Raw genomic sequence first — 22249 nt, forward strand, 5'->3', positions numbered from 1 at the left:
GTGTTTACGTTGGTCATCCTTTGACCCTCCAGCAAAGTCTGTTAACAACTTTGTAATCAGCAGTGTTGGGAGTAACGCGCTACCAAGGAATGCGCTCCTGGCATTCATTCAGTACTCATATATACCAAGAGAAAGTGAGTGATATACAATTAGACCAGTTTGATTTAAAAAAAAAAAAAACGATTGTTGTTAGTGACCACTCAATAAAATTGTGCTTCGATTGAACACAGAACCAGGTGATCAGGGAACCTGCAAGTTGGTCCTAGCTAATCTGTTGGAGAAAATGAACCCTTACACAGTTTCCAGTTTAGTCTAACTATGAAGCAACGAGTAAAAATCTATTGTATTCATATTTTATGGATTCAGAATAAACACTATTTTTGAGTCAACATGCAATTGCATACCTGTCAACCTGTACGTTTTTTGACAAACAAAGTACGATTATTATGCATTTTAAGACGTACAAGAAAATCTGTACGGAAAAACGCAAATTTGTCAATTATGGGTTCCATCCGGTATACACCGACTATGAGGAAACGGCAAATCAATCAAGTCAAACGAGTTCGCCGCGGTAGCCTCTATCTCGGTATCGTTTTTTTCCTTTATTGTCAAACAAGTACAGCAAAATTGGAGGGCTTCTATTTTTTGTGTCATTTAAACAAAGCTCATCAATGACCTTTTGATTTTTCACTGAACCTCCCGTTCTGTGTTGCTGATGGATTAATGACATTTTACAGCGTCATATAAACATGCCATATAAGTTCATGAGTATAAACATACTGCAATGAAATTGATGGCACATATTCTTCATCTGAGCTGTCCTTGTCAAATTGTCCAGTTGAATATATAGCAAAATGATTCTCTGTCCATTCCTGAAAGACACAATATTTGAACTATATTTACTAGAAGGGTGTTTGAATGCGGTCATTATATGTTTCCTCATCAATGCTCATCTCATGTAGGGCACTAAAGAAAATAGTATTAGGTCATGTCTTTAACATATAAATACAAGAATCTTTTGTATGTTACAAATATTAAGTTACAAACTAACCTTGAGGACTTCAATTTGAGGATTCACACTCCCCCACGTGAACATCTCTGAAAGGGAAGATGAGTCACTGATTTAGTTATTCAATAAAATCCTTTTGAGTAAAATATGAGAGAAAATATGACTGCTTGTGTCCGACACCGAACTGCTTGACATCCAAGGTGTCACGAGTCATATCGAAAATTAGGAATACAGTCGATGTCACCACGTATCCCACTCTCTCTCACACACGATACAAAAATCACTAGATTACGTTGTCTAAGGTAATGTGTTCATGTACCACAAAACCAATAACCAGTTCAAACGCTCAAGGTAAAGCATACAATTAGCTCGAATAGTTTAGCTTTGCCAACAACGACTACTAAGAAAATTAAATGGACTCAGAGTCCATCCATCCATTATCTGCACCGCTTATCCTGAGTAGGGTTGCGGGGGTGCTTGAGCCAATCCCAGCCATCTTCAGGCAGTGGGAAAGGGAACACCCTGAACTGGTTGCCAACCAGTTGCAGGGTACACAGAGACAGACAACTTCCTCGCTCATTCACACCCAGGGACAATTTGAACCGAACAATTAACCGGACATGCATGTTTTTAGAATGTGGAAGGAAACTGGAGTCCTCGGAAGAAACCCAGGCAAGCACAGGGAGAACATGCAAACTCCACACAGGAAGGTTCGAATTTATGACCTCAGAACTGTTCCGCAGACGCGCTAACCCCTACTCAGAATCATGCTGTTTAATCTTTTCTTCCAAAATGCAAGTAAACTACTTTCTACAAGCTGATTAAATACATGTCAATATAAGGCTGTGAGTCCCATTAATCAGGATGCACAAGACTAATAACATGGCTAGCAAGACCAGTCGGAAAACAATGCTAGAAACATAAGTTGAACAAAAGAAACTGGCATCATCTTTTTTTTAAAACACAGACCGAAATACTCTTACCGATGCGGCAACTCAATGCTTTGAGTGAGTACCCCAAAAATTTGTTTGTGGTAGTATCTCCAAGTTGCAGACTAATCGGGAGCTTTGCAGATTTTTTTTTAACATTCAAAACACATAGCGAGTTTCGGTTGCTTTGGATGCCCGTAGCAGCGAGACCCGAGACAAAAATGGCGTCGACCGAGAATAAAAATAAATACAAATTTCTCGACCTATGATTTTTTGTAGAAAATTAACATTGGTATGATAGTTCATGTATTTTTGAGTACTGTATTCAAATCAACGTTTTTTTTAATTAATGAGTTTTTCGTACCACTTGGAGGCAATGTTCCCTCTAAGCTGCGTGTGTGCGCAATTGCGCACTACCAGAGCTTTTCAGCGCACAAGAAAATCTAACCAGCTCACAAAAATTAGGGCTCAAAATTGCTAATTGAAAAGTGAATTAAGTCATAGTTACAGTGCATGAAAGTAAAAATACACGGGTTCCCCTGAGGCTGTGCTCTAAATGTGGTATTTTGAAGTCAAGGTCGAAGGTGAACGAAGTTAAGTAAAGTCAGTAGAGTTTTTCGAGAACCGGCTTCTTCGGCTCGGCTCACTAAAAAGAACCCTCTCTTTCGGGTCCCAAACGGCTCTTCAGGTTGTTTTTGCTTCTTTCATCACTACACGACTAAATATTATGTAAAATTGTGCACACAATTACTTAAATAGAACAAAAAAGAAAAATAGAACAAAAAAGAAAAAAAATACCAAAATGAAAAAGTAGTGAAAAGCTGAGAAAAAAAGAAAATAAGAGCAGAAAAAATGCTGAAAAAAAGCCAGAAGAAAAGAAAGAAGCAAATAAAGGGAAAAAAAGGTAATACAGAACAAAAAAGCAAGAAAAAAGTAACAGCTCGGAAAAAATAAACACAATGAGATTTTTTTTATAAAGGAATTTTTAAAAAAGGAGAAAAAACAGGTAAAAAGAGGAAAAAGTTTGTGTTGCATTCAAATAATTTCCAATTATATCAAGTTAATCTTGTTGCCAACATTGTACTTCCATTAAAAAATGTAATTATATACAGTTCTGTATTGTGCAACCGGCTAAATAAGCCCCAAAAATATTAGTATTATGCGACAAAAGATACCAGGAATAAAAGAAATGGAAATCTTGTGTAAGAATTGTTGTAAAAACAAATGACGTTTGTAGGCCCTGCAACCTTTGCTATCGTACATTGCTCAACGACGTTGTGTGAACGCTCAGACCCGTGGAAAATTAGAGGGAACATTGCTTGGAGGCACTAAATATTTCATAATATTATATATTGTCCCTTTAATTATAACATGTTGTTACTCAACGGTTGTAACAACATGGTGCATCACTTTTCTACTTTTTAAAAGCAAAAAGTGGACCATAATGTTTACTGTAATTTAACAGTTGTTCTTTTGCCCGTGAAGTCAGATACAGCTTTTCTTTTGCCTGCAATACAATGCTGTATGCAACAAATAACCAATGCTGTGATGTTAATATCTACAGTATAATTTTTAGTTAATTTGTAATATTCCTTCTATCGTATATACTGTACTCTCATCCAAGCCGTATTCACAACTATAAAGTACTAAAAACAGGGGGGTTAGCTTACATGCGCGTACGGACTTGGTTGTTTGTCACCAGTGGCAAACAGAGGGCAGCGTGTGGGGAGTTGGCGTGACTTACACTGTTACGACCGGAACAAGCTGTGGCTCCCAAATGCGTAACGTTTCACACAATGCTTTATAAAGGGATTGGGGAAGTCAGGGCGAGAGGAAAAAGACAGCGATCTGGTGCTCGCTAGGCAGGAGGAGCAGGAAGCCCTCGCAGCCGGTGACAGGTGGCACGTCAGGTAGGGGGGACAGGAGAACAAAACGTGGTCGTGGATTGGAAGCAGGTTGGGTAGCCGGGACAGGAGAACGAAGCGTGGTCGGGGATCGTAAGCAGGTCAGGTAACCGGAGATGATCGGCAAGCCAGGGACAGGGAATCGATACAGGAACAGGTCGGAATCAAAACGGGAGCCAGAGTCAAAAAGTGCTTGCCTTATATCTGCTGAGGTTCGCTGACAGAATGACAAAGAGTTACCGAGAACGAAGTGCTTAAATAGGGAGGAGGTTAATTAGGAAACGAGTGGCAGCTGGGGCTGAAAGAGTGAGTGCAGGTGAGGGCAATTAGCAGGCAAGTGACAGAATCGTGACATATCCAAAAAAACAATGATATAAATTGGGCCAACATGAGCACAGAATTTACTGTAAAAGAGTGCTGAATTTTGGTCTTTTTATTTGCAAAATTATTTTCAGAATTCGCGATGCCTGGAGAAAAAAAAAGAATATGTCGTAGACATTACCCAGGAATCGCAAAGGATATATTCGAGGGTTTGAAGACAAAAGACAGAAATGATACGAAGTGTCTCAACTATTAATTTTCAAGCTCTCAGGATTGCACAAGACAAGAAATATAAAGGCTCCACCTCTTCTGGTTGATGCACAAATCAATTGACCTTTTGCCACATTTCAGACTTCAAACATAAAAATATAAAACTGTAATTTCTTGTGAAGAATCAACAATAAGTGGGACACAGTCATGAAGTGGAACACACTTTATTGGATATTTTAAACTTTTTTAACAAATAAAAAACTAAAAAGTGGATGTGCAAAATTATTCAGCCCCTTTACTTTCAGTGCAGCAACCCTGTCCAGAAGTTCAGTGAGGATCTCTGAATGATTCAATGTTGATCCAAATGACTAACAATGATAAATGGAATCCACCTGTGTGTAATCAAGTCTTTGTATAAATGCCCCTGCACTGTGATAGTCTCAGAGGTCTGTTTAAAGTGCAGAGAGCATCATGAAGAACGAGGAACACACCAGGCAGGTCCGAGATACTGTTGTTTAGAAGTTTAAAGCTGGATCTAGATACAAGTTTTTTTTCCCAAGCTTTAAACATCCCAAGGAGCACTGTGCAAACAATAATATTGAAATGGAAGGAGTATCAGACCACTGCAAATCCACCAAGATCGGGCTGTCCCCCTAAACTTTCAGCTCATATCAGGATAAAACTGATCAGAGATGCAGCCAAGAGGTCCATGATCACTCTGGATGAACTGCAGAGATCTACAGCTGAGGTGGGAGAATCTGTCCATCGGACAACAATCAGTCGTTTACTGCACAAATCTGGCCTTTATGGAAGAGTGGCAAGAAGGAAGACATTTCTTAAAGATATCCATAAAAAGTGTTTAAAGTTTGCCACAAGCGACTGGGAGACACACCAAACATGTGGAAGAAGGTGCTCTGGTCAGATGAGACCAAAATCAAACTTTTTGGCAGCAATGCAAGACGTTATGTTTGGCATGAAAGCCTCACAGCTCATCACCCTCAACACACCATCACCACAGACAAACATGGTGGTGGCAGCATCATGGTTTGGGCCTGCTTTTCTTCAGCAGGGACAGGGAAGATGGTTAGAATTGATGGGAAGATGGATGGAACCAAATACAGGATCGCAAGCCACTGTACCGGAGCCCCATCCTCATAGTGGGAGCTGGCTAGAGTCAAGAACACATTCATATTTATGACTCTTTCTCGGAGATTTACATTGAGGAGGGGATTCCCAGCCCCCTCGGTCAACCCAACTGATTTGTTGCAACATTTCGTTGGAAGTCATAAGGTGACCCAATTCCAACCCCTAAACATGACCACCAAGTAGGGAGGTAATGTTCCAATGTTGTAAATCTTAGGTAGAACCCAGCCGTGGCTCAAACCAGCAACCTCCAAAATCATGCATGTCAAGTTAATTGGCCGGTTTAAATTGTCCCTAAGTGTGGATGAGTGAGTGAATGGTTGGTTGTCCGGTTTCCTCCCACATTCCGAAGACATGCATTTCAGGTGAATTGGCCGGTCCAAATTGTCCCTAGGTGTGACTGAGCGAGTGAGTTGTCTGTCCCCGTGTGTCCTGCGACTGGCTGGCAACCTGTTCAGGGTGTCCCCTGCCCACTGCCAAAGATAGCTGGGATGGGCTCCAGCACGCCCGCGACCCTACTGAGGATAAGCGGCGCAGTTAATTGAAGTCATTTGAATTTATTGATTTTCATTTTATTTTTATTGATATCAACATTGTGTAACATTGCACGCAACGGGATTAAACACAGCACTCCATGGTAAACATTTACTAAAGTTATAATGATGGTGCATTGAAAGAATAGTACATCGTAGCAGTAGTGCAATGAAAAATAACTGTTTTGTCTTTGAAAGCATATTTATACCTGCGACGCATATGCAAATACCTATCACACTCACGCCTGTGACTTGTGCGCCAAATCGCAAAAGTGCTGCAGTTTCCCTTTAAGTTTGGCAGTGTTCTGCTCTCCTAATGTGTGTTTGGTACACAATTTTGCAGTAGCTTAACTCCTCTTGGAATAAAGTGAAAAGAGTAAAGTTAAAACATACAATGACAATACAGTGACAACAAACGATCAAAAAAAGTCCATGAAGCAATTGGCACCCTTAATTAAATAAATCGAAAATATTGTTCAACAAAAGGATATGTTTATAATCTTACAAACAAAAGGTCAAATGCACATCAACAGAAGCAGATAACTATCGATGGTGATGCCCTGTGTCAATGAGAAAGTCTGGCTCAGACCAGGGCACTGTGGTCCTCGAAGGCCGCGTGTCCTTCAAGATTTTGGAGGTTTCTCTTCTTCGACTTAGGTGACACAAATGGAGATCGGAACAAGTCGGGTAGCCGGGACGAGCGGGAAGCCAGGGATCGGGGATCGATACACGAAACAGAATCGGGCAGGATGCGGGTAGTCGGGACAGGAGAACGGAGCTTGGATCGGGGATCGATACAGAAAACAGGTTGGGCATCAAAACGCGAGCCAGAGTCAAAAGTGCTTGCCTTGCATGTGCTGGGGTTCGCAGACGGACTGACAAGGAGTAAACGAGAACGACATGTTTAATAGGAGGAGGACTAATTAGGGAACGAGTGGTAGCTGGGGCTGAATGAGTGAGCCCAAGTGAGGGCAAACGGTGAAGCATGACAATCGGAGGAAAGAAAACTCTAAAACACAGCAGGACATGTGGCCCTCGAGCACTAGAGTGATTAATGTTGGTCAAACTTGATTTAAGCAACATAGTTCCCGATGTGACATGACTTCCTGTCTACAAGTGTCCTTCAAAATAAAGATGGGAAACTACATTAACTTTGACTGACCTTTTCCTTGGAAGCAGGACAGACGTCACTAAAGTTGGTCATGACCCCTACACATCAATAGTGGTTGCGTCACATCCTCTGGCCCAATACGCAGACCGTTACTTTTGTTTCAGTTACAAAAAATGAAGCAAGAAAGCGACTTTTGACCACTATTTTTGCAACTGACTACTGAGCACCAGCTTCTCCCAAGGATGTTGTCTGAGCCTCGATTTTGGGCGGCAAGTACAGGCCCAGCTTCATTTATTATGGGTGTGCAGATTGTCTGACGACTTCTCCTGGTCTCCAATCACCAGGACTGTGGTAGATAACGCAGAGCAGCGACTCCACTTGCTGAGGGTCCTCGGGAAAACAATCTGTAACAGAAGCTGCTGGTGTCCTTCTAAAAAGCCACAGTGAAAAGCGTACAGCAGAGACCAACACAGCCCACAAAATAATTGGCTTATCTCTTCCCTGCAGCAAAACAAAGAGAGCCACTACCTCTTTGACCTTCTGCTCTCTGTTAGGCGCTAGACGTCACTTAAAAAAAGGACTAAGAGGCTTTCCTGGGGCCATCGTCACCTTAAACAAGCGCACACCATTGTAAAAAACAATATATTGCATAAAAATAAAAAAATGGGTATTCACATCTCATTGTTGACTTATTTAGGAATTGTGTTGTTGTTAAATGTTATTACACTGTTTTTTTTGCACAAATGTTACAATGCACTATTTTATTTTATTTTTTTGCACAATTTTTTTTTCACTATTTGTTACACTGCACTTACAACTTAGGTCAGTTTCCACGCACCACCTAGTAAAGATTTTGGGTTACTCACCTTGACATTTTTTATATATATAACCTCTGCACTTGCAAGACATGCATTTTGACTCTGTCCAGTATCCTGCTCATATATCCAGTATCCAGTATCGATCCTGTCTGTCCCGTCCTGTCCGGTTTCTTGCTCATGTATCCAGTATCCGGTATCGATCCCGTCTGTCCGGTATCTTGCTTTTGTATCAAGTATCTGGTATTGATCCCGCTTGTCCCGTCCTGTCCGGTATCTTGCTCGTGTATCCGGGATCAATTCCGTCAGTCCCGTCCCTTCTGGCATCCTGCTTGTGTATCCGGTATCGATCCCACCTCTCATGTTCGGTATCTTGCTCGTGCATTCTGTATCCGGTATTGATCCCGTCTGTCCCGGCCTTTCTAGTATCTTGCTCGTGCATCCTGTATCCGGTATTGATTCCGTCTGTCCGGTATCCTGCTTATGTATTCAGTATCCGGTATCGATTCCGGCCTCTCCCGTCCTGTCCGATATCTTGCTCGTGTATCCTGTATCTGGTATCGATCCTGTCTCTCCTGTCCGGTTTCGATCTTGTCTGGCCCTGGCTTCCTGTTTTTTCGCGCCTGACTTCTCTGTCTCACTTCTTCTGCCCAGCGATCGCCGAATCGCTGACGTTTCTGTTTCTGCGCATGACTGTCGCGTTTCCGTAAAATACAGTTTTTTGTGAAAACGTTACGCGTTTGGGTCCACTGTCTGTTCGGGTTCTGACAGCCTACAGTAAATGTGTTTCTGTAGCTATAAAGTCAAATCAAAGAACATAAGCAGAATTTTCACACCGTGCCTTTTTTTTTTGCATTTCTGATATCTCGAATATCTAAACAATGCTTTCCATAAACACAAGGGCAAAAAAAAAATAATGATTGCATGTACACTAAACCTATGATTGAACGATGCATAAACTTTGGAACAACTTTCAAGCGCCAGAGTTTCCATTGACGTGATCTCACGATTTCGGTTACTTGGGGGCCGCCCACTCACTCTTAATCGCTGGATAGAGGAAGCAACACAAGGAATTTGGGTCATCTTGATGTGCTGGCAAAGATCTGATCAAAGCCATTCCTGGCATCTAGTGGTGATTTATCATACCAAAATCATCCCCAAAGGCTTGATACTTACTGATCAGCAGCAAGCAACTAATGCTTTGGAATAGTTTTGACAATAGAATAAAAACACCTACTTTTACATTTTGGACTCAGGGCCAATTCTTCTGAAAACGTATTTGTACGTTATGGCACTGAATTAGTTAATGCACACTAAACATCAAAACACAAGCCCTCTTATATGTGTTTGTCATGTTTTATTTAAGACTCTGCCTCCACTCATAAAACACAATGATCAAACTTAATTTTGCAAATTTAAACCTGCTTCAGGGACTCAATTAGCAAAGACTTCAGTTCACCTTTACGGTCGAACTAATTTGTGTAAAAGCCCAAATGGGTAAAAAAAAACTGCACTGACACACGTCGCTCTCTTTCCACAGCAAATAACAAACAACATTTGCAATCATGTGCAATAAAGTGAGTCTGATGCTCCATAACTGAAGTCTTGCAATGTTGCCACTTCGGGCTTTATTGAAAAGACGCAACCGAGTGAGCAAGCCAGCGTCAGTCTTGACGCGTCTCCCCAGGTACGTTGCATCAGTGCTTCCTTCGTTCCCTGGTTCCGTCCGCCGCCACTAAAGACCCATTAAGGAGCCCGCTCTGATCCAAGCTTTATCTTCTCCAAGTTTACACCGACCTCATGGCAGCCTCGGTCAGGCGGCCTCCAATACACACACAGAAACTGAATTAATCCACCCCGGCGAGTAATATGCAAATTATGCTATGCCAATTAGGTCAGAATGTGCCTCTCCATCACTACTTTGATGTGGCATGAGCAGATTTCTTCTGATTAGAAAATGATTCACTCCAATTGCAATACAATTGTTTCCTTTGTTTCCTCAGGGAATGTTTTTTTCCTGCTAGAATAAAAAAATGCAGTGGGTGGTAATGGAACTCATCAGAGCAAGCTTCTCCAATCTTTTGGGTGTGTGTGTGAATGGGTAAGTGTGAAGCACATTCTAAAGTGCTTTGGGAGGTCTTCATTGACTTGAAAAGCGCTATATAAATGCAGACCATTTACCATTTACATGACATCAAATAATTGAGAAACTCTGCTTTAACTTAATGTATCTTGAAGTATTCTTTGACAAAAACAAGAAAAATTTCCAAAATATATCATAATTTTCGGACTTTAACCCGTACCTGACTACAAGGCGCACACAATTCCTTTAAAGGAAAAAAGAGGTTGTACATACATAACCCGGGAACTATAAACCGCACATGCCCACGTTGAAACATTAAATATCCACAAGGAAAGACAGTAAAAAGAAGGAGTTATCAAATTTTTCAGTTCAGGCCACCTGCTTTTGTTACCCTGGAATTTAGTGGGTGGGCTCGGCTGGTTGTCGATTGTGGGGGTGGTTTTGGAGCCTGGGGGTGTGTTGAGTGGAGAGTTTTGCTTGGGTGAATGGGCTTTTAGGGCTTGGGGTGGTGTGGAGGCTGAGGGGTATGGGGTGGTTGAGAAATGGAATTATTGGGGGTCGGGTGGATAGCGAAAGGCAGATGGGGTTAGGGAAATGGGTCTGTTGGCCGGTGGGGGCGTGCGGCTCAGCTTCTGGCTGTCTTGGTGGTGATGCCTTGGATTACGAGGCCAGGTCTTTGGCATGTGTTTCTGCATGGTCTGGGGGTAGTGTGCCCAGGCTGTCGGGCCTTGGCAAGGTGTGACATTGGCTAGAAAATGCCCTGGTCCTGGTCGATAGCTTTTCACCCTATTGGTTAAGTTTGCTTGCAAGATGTCCCCATCCACCAAATCAGCATGTATGAACATTTATCGAGTCTAACTCTTTTGTGATAATTGAGCTGATAGAGGACAGTGTCTGTGGTTATCTCTTTGCCACTGTTAATTTCACAGTGATCTGGTTTTAGTTTCTCAATAAAAACACCGATATTGGTGAAATTTGACTCTGGTTAAAACCTTACGCATCACCACCATCTCAGCTTTTCAATATTTTTTTTAATTATTTTCTTTTCTTGTTACTTCTTCAAAGGCTAAGTTAGTGGGGATGGATGTCTTGGAATATTACACAGCTACAATATGACTACTCTGGGAGTTGAAAGTGTTAGGGATGGGAATAAAAAAGATATGAACCGAAAGACTCGAGTGAACGCATGCATCCATATGTATCGGCACCAACCCACACACACGTAAATAAATAAAAGGGTGAAGATGCTATGACAAGAGTGGGTCTACTTTTTTAGCTGGGTTCCTATTGCACCAAATTTGATAATATGCTTTGAAAACTCAAAACGCAATACAGCTTGTTCAAAGGATTTTTCATCGAATCTGATAAATATCTTCCATCGATCTATCCATTTTCTGCACCGCTTATCCTCAGTAGGGTCGCGGGGGTGCTTGAGCCCCTCCCAGCCATCTTCGGGCAGTGGGCAGGAGACACCCTGAACCGGTTGCCAGCCAGTTGCAGGGCATACAGAGACAGACAACTCACTTGCTCATTCACACCTAGGGACAATTAGGACCGACCAATCAACCCAACATGCCTGTTTTTGGAAAGTGGGAGGAAACCGGAGTGCCTGGAGGAAACCCATGCAAGCACGGGGAGAACATGCAAACTTCACAAAGGAAGGTTCTATCTCATGACCTCGGAACTGTGCCGCACAGGCGGCAAACACTGCGCTGCCGTGCTGCTGATAAATATCTTAATTCATAAAATAAATTATGAAAATAGCAAGTAAATGGTCTGCATTTATATAGCGATATTCAACTCAATGAAGACCTGCCGAAGCGCTTTACAATGTGCTTCACACTTACCCATTCACACACACTCACACACCAGCCAGTGTGAGCCATGCAAGGCGCCTACCTGCTTATTGGGGGCATTAGGGATTCAGTGTCTTGCCCAAGGACACTACGACATATAACACGGAGGAGCCGGGACCTGCGACCTCTTGATCCCAAGACGAGCGCTCTACCTAATGCCGCCCGAGTAAAGAAACAAATAGCCAGCTATTTATTCGTCAGGGAGGGACACTGGGGACAGAAGTGGCACCTAATTGACACATTTTCATCAGTAGTTCTTTGTAAATACCATTTATACGTATCATCATTTTATTTTTAACATTTTCGTTTGGCGGGCCGGATAGAAAAGCCTAATAGGCCGCATGTGGCCCGCGAGTTGTAGTTTGTCTACCCTTTTGCAATGAGAAACAATCAAAGATCAAAAAAACCGAAGGAAACAAAAAAAAAAGCTGACTGTTTTTTGTTTGCTGTGATACTTCATAGAAGTTTCGAGCCATTTGTGAGGGTCACTTAAGCAAAATGATTTGTGCTGTTTAGTCCAAGTTATTTACAGTACTGGTATAAATTTGATAATGTTTGAAACAAAACCACTTAATTATTAAAATTTGTTTTAGTTATAATATACCCGTCAACGTCAGCCAATTGCTCCCCTTACTATTGATTGCTGTTCCGCTTATTAAGCGATAATATACCTTACAAACAAAACGCAGGACCTATTTATTTACAGTAAGACAGACTATGTGGAATAAAAACAAAGATAATTTGTGTAAACAATTTTATTTTATCCACGAAAGAAATGCTTGAACAAAGACAACATTTGGTAGTTTAACCGCGACAATTTTAGCAATCTACAACAATAATAATAATAATAATAATTTCCTCGTATTGTCATTCTGTGTAACAATGTACACAGAACGAAATGTCGATTGCATCTGACCCGATGCAGCCGCAGCCAAGAGAGGGCGCCGCCGACCACTTTTTAAGTCTTAGGAATGACTCGGCCGGGGCGCGAACCCGAACCTCCCAGTCTCAAAGCGGGCGCCTTACCATCTAGGCTACTGAGCTGGATGTTGTCTGTCATGATTGCCGATTCAGGGCACCCGTGACTGCTCCATTGGCACCAACAGCCCGGAGAGCTGATCGGCTCATGAACTCTTTTTAAACCCCCGGCTGTGACGTTCCTCATACAAGCCTTTTATTTTACGGGAAATGGGTAGTCATGCACGTTAGGCAGCAGTCTTGCGTGGAATGATAGGTAGCCAGAGGCCGTCGAGATCGATACCGATTGCATGAGCAGATATCGGACAGATGGGGTCGATACTGGGAAGGACGGGACTGATAACATTGACATCAAAACAGGATATCGAAATTAAACAGGACAAACTAAATGGGGGCGAAACTGGAAACCAATATTAAACAACGAGACAGACAGGACTGATATCAAAACAGGATATCGAAATTAAACAGGACAAATTAGACGGGAACAAAAGTGGAAACCGAAATTACCAAGATAAACGGGAACCATACTGGACATGAAATACCAACAGGAAACAGGACCGAGTCAAAACCCACGTCTTGTGAGGTTCGTTGATGGACTGACAAAGGAAGAGTGAGAGCACTGAGCTTAAATAGACGGAAAGCCAATCTGTCAACGAGCCGCAGCTGGCGCCACACAGGAAGGGTTGATTGGGTGCCATGGCAACCGTGACAAAAAAAAGTTTTAAAAAAAACATTTTTCTAAAAGAAAAAAAAAAGTCCTGTACAGAAATTGGCGTATCCAGTTTGAATTTAAAAAAAAAAAAAAATACACAGAGAAAACACATAAGCTTACAGGTATGGTATAACACCTCAATATTGTAAGTGTTTTTTCTTTTTTCAAATTAATGCAATGGTTTCAAAATTGGTACCAACTCCCATGCAGGGGGTCTGAAACTCAATTTACTGTACTTGGGGGCCGCTAGGGCCAGGGTCTGAATGAGGTTGGGCCAAATTTGGTTTTCCACAAGAATTTCTCTGATTGAAAAAAAACATTCAACTTTTCTTAAATATATCTCAAACATTTGCCACACAAAATCTAAAAATAGAAAAATTAGGAATTAATATGGAAATCAATCAATCAGTCAGTAAAAAATATCCATAATTTATATGTGCTGCGCTTACAGTAAGACTTTTCAAATTAAAGGTGGGGTGCGTGATTTAAAAACTAAAGGCCGCAATCATAACTTTAAATCAAGAGATGGTGGCAGAGTAACACATGATTTGCGCGCATTTGTTAGACACGCTGGAAAAAAATCCATTCATCTTTTTGTGGTTTCTTCCACCCCGAACAGGCCTGATAAAAACAAGATAAAAACAGATAGGCACAATGGAAAATTAACCATAAGGGCTCTTTGAATTCTGTTCGGCATTGCTAACACATTAAAAAAAATAAGGACACCTCACTCGACACACCCTACTTTTAAGGCAGTTGTCTTAAACTACCATTTGGGGGGAGGCAATTGTGTTGCGTGTTAGAGACCTTGTTTTAGAGTGTAGTGGTGGGGGAAAAGGTGTGCGTTTTGAATTTTTGGGTACTTAATGTGTTGTATCTATTGTATTAAGCCTGATGAGACACCCAACAAAAGCTTTTTGTATTTGAACGTTTTAAAAGCGAACGCATCGACTTACAAGAACAATTTGCTCACAGGATTGTTTTATCTCCTACGCCGCCCCAGGCTTCTCAAAACTCCCGGCGGGGTGCGCCCGGGTGGGATGCCCCGGAGCAACAAAGACTGGAGTGCGCACCACAGGAAGTACATTCAAATAAATGGAAGTATAATCGAATGAGTGTCAAGGAAGTCAGGGAGGAAAATTGTGTGTGTCGCTCAGGCCATCGGTAAGTTAGACACTTGGCCTCTGATTTCGTCACGTCGCTCATGAAAAAGAGAAGATTAAGAAGAAGCCGAGTGAATGTACACGCACGCACACACACATGCAGCTGCTCCTCTGTTTCTTCAATATTTCATCATGAGGCATAAAAACACACTAACCACGTGAAGATAACCTGCTGTGAATGTCGGTGGGAATGCGTGTAAGTGTATGTGAATGTGGCAAGTCCCTGCAAACTCTGTCCTGGTAACGTGACGAATAGTATAACCGTAAATGATAGCAAAACAATTATTCAAAATTTTAAATGACACACAAAAACTGATCCTATTTTTTTAAGTCCTCGACATTGTTTAAAGGGACAGTGTGTGTTACTTAGCACCTCCTTGTGATTAAAAACTAACAAACAAACACATAAATTTCTCAATCATGGCAGTTAACAGTGACCAGAACCCTCTGCGAAATGTGAAAATCCCCTTTATAAGTTCTCAAGGGTCAAACGTACGTTCAAATGACTTGCTTCCCGAGTGAGAGTATAGGACTGTTACAAAATAACAACTATAGATCTACAACAAAAAACACAGAACGCCAAGTTGCAGTTGAATGAGCGGTCTTTATTCTCATTATACAAACGTACAACTAAATTGGGGGCTGCTCCTTTCACTGTAAGAAAGCGATTTAGAGAGCAGGTGGCTATCTGCAAGCTAGCAGTGAGTATCCTCAGACTGACCAGGTCTTTACAATTTTATGTTCAGAGTTTTGAGGGTGCTTGCATTCGATTCAATGCAGCTAAATGGGCTAATATCTGTTGATGATAACAAATTCCCGACCACTGTATAACATGCTCTCACAGTAATACACTGGAGACGCCACAGACTTTGCAGTTATGCGACAAGTGACACTAGCCAAGTAGAAGACGAGCAGGGAGGAAGCCGAGAACTGTGCTGACAATCAAATGGACTAAACCATTTCAAGGTAGTGGAGTATTTTCAACGCTGTGTTGTTCATATTGTGTTTTGTTTTACTTTTTTTATAGCGTTTTTCATCACATTTAAGCCTATTCCTAAGGAAAGAGTATCAAAAATGCTATTATTTTGTGCCTGGGGTAAATTTGGGTGTGCTTGAGCACCCCTCAAAAACGGCTGGTTACGCCCATGGGTTTACCAGTGTCTGCCCGGACGCCCAGGGCGTTCATCTTTTACGTCGGGCGTACAACTTACATACAACACGTCTTCGCCCGGGTGGCCGACAACTTTTTCAAGGAAAAAAAAAATCGTTTATTTCAATTTTTTTAGACAGGATGGAATGGTAGCTTGTCACAAACGTTTGCTTTATTTCGATTTCGAAATCTTCGTTCGGTTTGGAAATTTCGGTTCGTTTGTCAATTTGCATACTCTGCAGCCAATGAGAAGCCTGCATCGAATAACTCCGTGCTTCCGGACTTTCCCGAGCATTGGAAGGTCGTGCATTTGCATATCATTTTCCAAAGTAGACGCACACAGAACACAAGAAAATTGATAAGTGGTTAGGAATCAGGCCAAAACCTCAGCACCAGAAGAAGCTAACAAAATTGACGACGCTCCAAAACGTAAATGCACATTAAAAGCATCGTGAAAGATGAGTTCACGTGGCTTGTAGCAGACGACGCAATGCAAACATTGCATGAATGAAGATGAGTCAATACAGGTACATACTGATGGCCAGGGTTGGGTAGGGTTACTTTAACTGGATTACTTTCAATTACTTTTGGATTACTCCAATACCAAATATGCAAATAAAAGACAAAAGAAACTAAATAGGAATGAAATTTCGACTCACAACACGTGGTAAGCTTTCTCTCCTGGCTTTGATCTCCGGCAAAACTAACATAAAATGCGACAGAAACAAAATGAAAATAAATCCAAACAGCTTGCCAACATCATTTCCGTTACTCCCCAAGCCTGCACAAAATTTAGTAATTTTATTCATATTTAGTTTATTTTGTCTTTTATTAGCTTATTTGGTATTGGAGTAATCCAAAAGTAATTGAAAGTAATCCAGTTAAAGTAACCCTACCCAACTTTGCTGATGGCAGATGAAAACAGCGATGTCATATACATGCAATGAATGTTATAAGTAGATTTATAATAAACTTAATTTGAAAGTGTCGTTCTGTTATATATTCTGATTATCAATCCTTAATACTTTGTGTAACAGAGTTGAAATTTTATTGTTTTGAATGTTTTTTTGAATTCTCACAAAATCTGTGTTTTTGTTGTATTACTGTTAATATTCCGGTACCTCATTCAGTTGTTAAGTCATGGGCGTCTGCGACTGTTTTTTTTGTTTGGCACTTTATGGGCTTCAGCGCTTGCCGTAGCTTAAATGATTTTTGTAAGCGCTGAAGATAATTGCAGTCGAGAACAGAGACCCCTGACTTTTGTATTGTTTTATTTACTGAATGCAGGCAATAAACCAGAGATTGTGAAACCTTGTGTCGTGCATGAACGAGGGTCGCTACACTGGTGCCGTGACTACGCAACTGGATCATTTCGATCAGCCTCTGAGCAGATCCCGGCGTTGCTGCATATTCTTCTTGTGTCCACTAGAGGGTACTGTTGTACTGCATTGGCGCTTTGATTTTGTTTTATGTATTTGTGCCACTGTGCATTTGCTATCAATACGTTAATTATTAGTTAATTTCTGGTTTTTATTTTTCCTGTTTTATTTTCTATTCTTTGTATTATCGAAAGTATAATGGCTGAAGGATATAGTAGTCAAAATGACGATTTTCAGGGCTTTTCTATTGGCAGGGGTGTCCATTTTAATGGTTTGAATGCAAACACACTTACTAGTGGGTATGGAAGTAAAGGTGTAGGTGGTCTCCAAGAACATGTTAGTGATGGGAGGGACAGGGGGCGTGGTATGAGCCCAAACTGGTCTCCAAGTGAACAGTTCTTGAGGGAGAGTGCACAGACTTCAACCCAAATGAGTGATAATATTGCCCTGCAACACCTGACTGACATGGTAGGCCGAATTGGAGAGCAGATAGGCAACTCAGTATTGGCTAGTCTGCTCTCTTCTGGTTTCATTGATCGCACACATGCACATGACACACCAATGACTGGAAAAGCAGCGACTGTTATGACTAAAGACGACCCTAGACCACATAACACAACGCAGGAAAACACTACACCGGTAATTGTCCATGTCAAGACTGAACGTGAAATTGTGACTTTCAGGGGAAATGGTTCTGACAAGTGTTCAATTCAAGAATGGATCACCATGACTAAAGCCCAGCTTCGGAAACAGTCTTATACAATAGCTGAAAAAGCAGATGAGATACTAAGCAGGCTTTTAGGGAGGGCAAGAGACGTTGTCAGAGTAGCTCTCAGGAGTGATGAGGCACTTGATGTGAGGCAAGACCCAGATATCATTTATGACATTCTAATACGATACTTTAGTCATTCCTCGTCAACTCTCCCGTTGCAAGATTTTTACACCACGCTACCCACGCCAAAGGAAAATCCAGTTGACTACTGGATCAGACAAAACAAAGCAGCAGACACTGCTGATGAGGGTTTGCGTCGCTTGGGCAGAAAAATGGAAAACCTTGGCGGGGAAGTGGCACAAATGTTTGCAAAGTACTGTCCTGATCCACAGCTATCAAACATTTTCAGATGCAAGCCTGTTAATGAGTGGACCTCTAAGGACGTTCAACTCAGGATAGATGAGTATCACAGGGAATCAGGGGCGTCAACTAGGTCTTGCAGTGTCCCTCCACTGAAGAATTACCCGACTGCAGTGCTTGACAGTGAATCTCCTTGTTGTTCCTACTCTGGCTCTATAGAGACGGGTCTCCAGTCCATTTGTCCCACCCATGTTAACCCCGATCCATATACACATTTTTCGTGTGTTCGACAGCATGCCCAGCGCCCACAGCATGTCTCACCGCCTGTCCGTGTCCCATCACAGCATGTCCCACCACAGTATGTCTCACCACAGTATGTCCCACAGCCTGCTCAGAAAGATGACAGTGATGTCCTTGGCCGAATGATGAGCATGCTAGAGAGAGTTTTGTCTAGAGTGGAGCCACTGAATCCTGAGCGTATTCAGAGGCGCCTAAGTCCTTTCAACTCTCCTCCATGTAAGTTGTGTGGTGGCGCTGATCACTCCACTTTATATCATTGCAAATTGAATAATCTGTGTTTCAAGTGCCTAGCCCCTGGTCACTCTAAGCAGCATTGCCCCGACAAAGTTTCTCCCCAAATCAGTTCAGTTTCGGGAAACTAGCTGACCTGTATTCAGAGGGAGGCCGTACAGGTCAAAATGAGTTCTCCCACCCATTTGATCTCAATTTCAATTCAGTTTTTAATTCTGACACGTTCACACAATCTCAGTTGCCTAATATTGTTTATCAAAACACACATACTGTAGGGGGCCGCGACAGTTTGTTTTATGTACCAGTTAGAGTGGGGAGCAGTATGACTTTGGGGGGGATGTTGGATAGTGGCTCCATGGCCTGTACCGTGAGTGAGACTGCTCTGCGTAAGATGCTCTCTGTTGGAGCAGTACGTACAGAAGACGAATTTTCCATCAACGTGACACTCATTGGTGTTGGGGGTCGACGAGTGTGCCCAAAGTCAGCTTTCAACATCGAAATGGAAATCAATAATTGTAAAATGATTGTGCCAACAATTGTTGTTGAGGGGCAACCTGATGACCTAATCATTGGAACTAATGTTATCAGAAACATATTGCATGAGTCAAAGAAGTTTGGTGCGTACTGGACAGCAATCTCTGCTCCATCATCCACTAATGCTGAAACTGAGCAATTTCTTTCATTGCTAGCTGGCTTGCATAGATGGAGTGGTGGTGAAATGCCCGAGAAGATAGGCACAGTGCTCTGCAATTCAGCCACATGCCTTGAGCCTGGCCGTGAGTACCTCTTGTGGGGGAAGCTGTCAAAAACTGCACGAGTATCTCCTGGGAGCGCAGCGATGACAGAACCTACGTCGGCACGATCTGCCCCCAAGGGTCTAATGGTCGCCAGAATCGTCACACCTCTGTGGGCAGATGGATGGGTTCCACTGAAAGTCATGAATGTCACAGAATATCCGCTGTTTTTGAGACGCAATGCAAAGCTGGCTGACTTGGTGCCTTGTGTTGCTTTGGAGGATCTAGACCTGGTCAGTGGCCATCAGAGTACTTCCGTTGTGCAATTGCCCCCTGTCTGCTCTGATGTAAGTAATGCTGAGGAGAAGCTACAGTCTATTGGCCTGGGTGAACTAGATGTTGGCTGTTGTGATGCATCGTCTGAGTGTAAAGACAAGTTGTCAGAGCTGATCATTCACTACCAAGACATCTTCTCGCGTAATCACCTTGACTGCGGAAAGGCGAAGGACTTTGTTCACAGAATCCATCTGGTTGACCAAAAGCCGTTCAGACTCCCTTTTAGACGTGTGCCACCGAGTCAGTATCAAAAATTACGCCAAGTTTTGAATGAAATGGAAGAGAAAGAGATCATTCGAAAGTCGACAAGTGAATATGCTTCACCTTTAGTTCTCATCTGAAAGAAGAATGGTGATATGCGTGTGTGCACTGACTTTAGGTGTTTGAACAAGAGGACTCTGAAAGACGCTCATCCTCTGCCACATCAGGCTGATTGCTTAGCAGCACTTGGTGGCAACTCCTTCTTCAGTACAATGGACTTGACGTCTGGGTTTTACAACATGCCTTTACACGAAGATGATAGGAAGTACTCAGCGTTCACTACGCCTATGGGGCTTTATGAGTACAACAGGTTGCCACAGGGGCTCTGTAATAGCCCAGGGAGTTTCATGAGGATGATGACATCCATTTTCGGGGACCAAAACTATTTAAGTCTGCTATGCTACTTGGACGACATTTTAGTTTTTGCCCTTGATGAAAGTTCTGCACTCAGACGTCTTGAAATGGTGTTCAGCAGACTCCGTGCCCACAATCTGAAACTGGCCCCCAGGAAATGTCACTTTTTAAGGAAATCTGTAAAATTCTTGGGGCACATTATTGATGAACATGGAGTGTCAACCGATCCAGAAAAAGTTGAAAGTATAAGCAAAATGACTGTGGCGGACTTGATGGAGTCGGATGGAGCGACACCTTCTGTGAAACGTGTACGGTCTTTCTTGGGCATGTTAAATTTTTATCAACACTTCATTCCGGGGTATTCAACACTCGCAAAGCCCTTGTTTTATCTGCTGGCTGGCCAGAAACAGAAGAAAGGCAGAAAGCCCAAATGCACTGTAGTGGGCCGCAAACTGAAATCAGGTGACTGGACTGCTGACCACGACCAGGCATTTACAGACCTCAAAAAGGCCCTTATCCATTCTGTGGTTTTGGCTCATCCAGACTTTAGTCGTCCATTTTTGCTGTCGACTGACGCCTCATTGGATGGCCTTGGAGCCGTTTTGTCCCAGGTACGTGAAGGTGACACAGTGGCTAGGCCAATTGCGTTCGCTAGCAAGTCTTTGACCCGGTCACAGAAGAACTACCCAGCTCACCGTTTGGAATTTCTTGCACTGAAGTGGGCTGTGTGTGAGAAGTTTAGCCATTGGTTGAAAGGCCATGAGTTTACCGTCTGGACTGACAATAATCCACTTACACACATTATGACTAAACCCAAATTGGACTGTTGTGAGCAAAGATGGGTGTCAAAGCTGGCCAGTTACAATTTTGAAATCAAATATGTGCCTGGTCCCAAAAACACGGTTGCTGACGCTCTCAGCCGTGTCCCTTTTTGTCAGAATGTTGGCCACAGACTAGTCAGTGAACCTCTTCATGATCTCACTGCGGAAGCTGCGGTTTTGTCTGATACAGCCGTCCAACAGACTTTCAGAGACCCTACCGATCAGCCTGTCATGGCAGAGAAGCTGTCCCATTCTTTAGCTACAAATGTCCAGTCATTACTCGTGTCGGCCCAGACTGTATCCAATCAAGAAGTTGCTGCTGTTGTCCAGTCACACACTGAATGGGCCTCCGGTGCGAGAACTCGTGCCGCTCAACTGATAAGCCACATGCCCCACCTTATCCCAGATACACTACCCAGTCTGCCTGCTTTCTCCATGGATGACCTGCGGGAGGCTCAGTCCAGGGACAGAGTTTTGTCTCGTCTTCGGTTTTATGTGGAACGGTCTCGAAGACCGTCTAGACGTGAAAGGGCACACGAGACAAGTCAAGTTCTGGGCCTCCTGAAGCACTGGGAGAAGTTTGTTCTGAGTGATGATGTTTTGTACAGAGTATCCCGTAATCAGATTTCAAATGCAAAACACCATCAGTTAGTGGTCCCTGATTGCCTGAAGGCCGAAGTTTTAAAAGGGGTGCATGACAGTGCGGGCCATCAAGGCCAGTCAAGAACCCTGAGCATCGCCAGACAGAGATTCTTTTGGTTGCATATGGACAGAGATGTGAGGATGCATGTTCGTCAATGTCAGCGTTGCATAGTCAGCAAAGTCACTGAGCCTGCAGGGAGGG

The 22249-nt window shown here is 42.6% G+C and overlaps 1 protein-coding gene across 1 annotated transcript in view; it reads right to left on the reverse strand.

Moving 5' to 3' along the window:
* LOC148363685 (purine nucleoside phosphorylase-like) overlaps positions 1–4054 on the reverse strand; it is a 28589-nt gene extending 24535 nt beyond the window's left edge. The window contains exons 1-2 of the mRNA XM_088337087.1: positions 3609–4054; positions 1052–1098 (exon numbers count right to left, since the gene is read on the reverse strand). The gene's annotated coding sequence lies outside the window, so the exon portion shown is untranslated. The remainder of the gene's footprint in view (positions 1–1051; positions 1099–3608) is intronic.
* Between the last annotated feature and the right edge of the window lie 18195 nt (positions 4055–22249).

Source organism: Urocampus carinirostris, chromosome 6 (genome assembly GCF_059441175.1).
Source record: "Urocampus carinirostris isolate Australia breed hairy pipefish chromosome 6, RoL_Ucar_1.0, whole genome shotgun sequence".
Classification (NCBI taxonomy): domain Eukaryota; kingdom Metazoa; phylum Chordata; class Actinopteri; order Syngnathiformes; family Syngnathidae; genus Urocampus; species Urocampus carinirostris.